This window comes from Petaurus breviceps, unplaced genomic scaffold (assembly GCF_028583685.1).
Source record: "Petaurus breviceps papuanus isolate PSGF00001 unplaced genomic scaffold, PetGlider_PUasm1.0 90397, whole genome shotgun sequence".
In the NCBI taxonomy this organism is placed as follows: domain Eukaryota; kingdom Metazoa; phylum Chordata; class Mammalia; order Diprotodontia; family Petauridae; genus Petaurus; species Petaurus breviceps.
In genome coordinates, this window is record NW_027187239.1 from 683277 (window position 1) to 686535 (window position 3259).

A 3259-nucleotide genomic window follows, 5' to 3' on the forward strand; every position below is an offset into this window, starting at 1 on the left:
CCCCCTTTCTTCCTTCTCCGCCCTCCCCCCTCCATCCTTCCCGCGTCCCACTGGTGCCCGCTCGGAGGGCTCAGATCTCAGCTCTGTCTTCGTGCCCGCCTGTTCGACCACTAAGTGCCGAGCCAGCGCCTCTCGGGCTCCGTCTCCTCGGGCTGCTGCGGGCTACCCAGGGGCTGGGTGTCCTACTGGGACTTGATTCCCTGAGGATTAATCTTTAGGAGGGAGACTGCCCCAGCCTTCAGAGGGATGTGGGAGCTAGAGGTGGACACTTGGCTGGGGTAGCCCTGACCCCAATTTCCCCCCTCATTCCCTTTTTCGCTCTCTTTTCCTACCCCCCCCCCCCCTCCGCAAAGGTTACTGGTAGTCTCGCTACCCCATGCCAGCCTCGCGGTCTCCCGAAAGGACCTCCCTGCCAGTGGTCCAAGGACAGCGTGTGTGGCATTGTGAAGAGCAGCTGCTTTCTCGAGACCAGGGGCTCCCCTCAGTGGCACCCAACTCCCTGGTGGGAGAAACTGCCCGCAGCTGACACCAGCAACCAGTCACCGGGGCTGTTGGTAGGGGATAGGAAGGGTGTCTGAGAGAACAGGGGGAGCTGACTCTCCTATCACACCCCAGGGGGGCTGTGCTGGGAATTTGTGAGTATGTGGGGGAGGGGGAGAGGCAGTGGTAAAGGGGCTGTCCAGAGGGATGATGTGGGGAGAGCAGTGGGGCCAGTGGCCCAGGAAGAAGGTGGCCTGGGAAGCTGCTGAGGGCAATGGGGGTGAGCTGAGACGGTGCCAGGACTAGTAATAATGACTGGAGCTTTATGGACATTGGCTTTTGAGCCTTATCAAAGAAATATCCTTCTGGCCTTTTGCCAGGCTGGGACTGAGAGCCTCACTACAGCCGTGTGTGTGCTGGGTGGGTGGGAGGGGGGAGCTTCTCACTGCCCGTGCATTGCCCCAGAGGAACCTTCTTCTGCCCTAGCTAGCTGGCATCCCGGCAGCAGAGAAAGCAGGGCTGGTTCCTGCCTTCCCACCTGTGGCTGCCCTCTTGGTGCCTCTGCCCCCTCCCCAAGGGCTGAGCCCCCCTCCTGTCCAATGGCAGGACCTGATGAGGGAGTGGCCATTTGTCCTGATGCTCCTCCAGCCGCAGGTACCAGCAGCCCCCAGTTCTAGGCACCTCCCTTGAGAAGTGGGAGTGGGAGTGACCACGCCAGAGGATGAGGACGAGAACAGGAGCTGGGACAGCCCAACCCCCCCAGTATAGAGGAGAGGTCCCTCTTAAGTGGAGACTGAAGGATCTCAAAGCTTCTCTGAGGGCAGCTCAGTTGGGATTCATCGGCAGAGGGACAGTGCCTCTCTGAATCTGTCATTTCTGCCCTGCTCCCAGCATTCTTGATCCCTCCTCATCCCATTCTTGCACCCCTATGTCTGCATCCCAGAGCAGGATGAGAGATGGCTGTAGCAAGCCCACCCTTTCCTCAACCCCAGCCTGCGGATGGCGCAGAATCTGTATTTGAATGTAAAGTCCCTCCCCCCAAGATGTCAATTCACTTGGTTCTGAGACCACCTGTGTGTCTCAGGGAGGGAGAAAACAAATCCACTAGGAGAGAATTGTCCTTCTTGCACCCCAAGAGGAGCAGAGAGGTCCCCTTGCCCCTCCTCTACCTTGGTTTGTGCCCAGGCATCTTCTCCTCGCCAGTGTGCCCCAGAGGGAGCCCACTGAGATGAAAGAAGAGCCAGCAAAGCTCCCACCCCCAATTCTCCCTGGCGACTTCCCTGGTGCCACCTCTGTCCTCTGTGTCTTGGCATCAAGGTATGCATATGCCTATTGTGCCCAGAGCTCCCAGACTCTCCAAGCTGTAGCGGTTGCTCAGATATGAATCCCTCTGCACTCCTTGGTGGGCCAATCATCCCAGCAGATAATAGGACAGGGAGGGGGAATTGTTTCCTCCCCCACCCAGGGAATTGGGCTGACCCTATGATCTGGGTCCCTGACTGGCACATTGGTGTAGAATGGAGGCACTTCTTGCTGGGCCTCAGAAGGTTTGGCCTCCATAGATCACTCACTGACTCTCACCCATTTCCGGACCAGTCCTGGCTCTGGCATAGACTCCCTCTCCCCCTTGGCACAGATCATTGCCACTTTGCAGAATGGTTGTGAGCTATCCTTCCTCTGTCTCCCTCCTTGCCTTCCTAACAACCCTCACCTAAAGGCGCTGTCTAAGCTTGGCCTTCCATCATTGCTTATCTGTGCCCCTGCCCCCAGCAAGGGCAGCAAGCATGAATGATACCGGCAGACCCATCCTCCATGTGACCTGGACCCCATTCCCACCCATTCTTCCCTGGGGACGTGTGGCTGAACTCCTTCTCCCCAGAACGGGAGCATCATTAACCAGTTCCATTTTGGTTTATCTTTGGAATCATCCCCTCGTATGCCCCAAAGCCACAGTCCGGGAGGGAGCCACTCACCCTGTGGCCAGGGATATGTGGGGACTGGGCCACGCTCCTGACCTGTGGTGATTCCCCCCCCCCCCATTCTCCTTGAGGGTCCCACAGCAGGCAGGGCCTGGAAGTGTCGGGAGTGAACCTCAGGCCTGCCTCAGACATAAGAAAACAGGAAAGAAAACAGTTTCTTCCCTCAACCCTGACCCACCACCAATGGAGGAAGACTAGCCCTAGATAGGGGGCCCTATCTCAGCCATGGGTCCTAGGATGAGGGCGTAGAGCAAGGAACTCTGGAGAAAATCCTGGCCTGGCATCCTGAAGAATACCCTATGCCCTCCCAATTTCACATGTTCTCTCTTCCCTGACCTAGAGCCATCTCCCCCCTTCCCACGGATCTCCCCTTGTCCTCTGCGTTCTTCCCTGACGTTCCCCCTCTTCCCTCCTCTCCTAAGTTTCTCTCCTGTACCCTCCTTCCTCCTAGCTCAGACTCCCTCCAGCCCTCCCTCCCTGAGGCTGGGCAGGGCCTCAGCTGGCCTGTAGGGGCCAGTGTTGCAGTGGGCAGACTCAGGCAGCGCTGAGGCAACCAGGAGAGAGGGAGAGGTGACCTTGTGGTGAGTGAGCCGGGACAGGGAGAGGAAGACAGCCCAACAACCAGGGGACTTGGGAGACCTTTGCCTGCCCTCCTGCCTCTGGAGCCTGGACATGGAAGCTCTTTGGCTGCCTGGGACCTGGAGTAATTGACTCGGAGAATGTCAAAGCTGAGAGGCACCTTAGAACCTGGAATGTCAGAGCTGTGAGGGACATTAGAACCTAGAATGTCACAGCTGGAC

At 58.1% G+C, this 3259-nt stretch overlaps 1 protein-coding gene across 1 annotated transcript in view; it reads left to right on the forward strand.

The window, feature by feature from the left end:
* The window catches only part of SYT7 (synaptotagmin 7), an 88627-nt gene that overhangs the window by 1190 nt on the left and 84178 nt on the right, over positions 1–3259 (forward strand). The gene's annotated exons all lie outside the window — the stretch shown is intronic.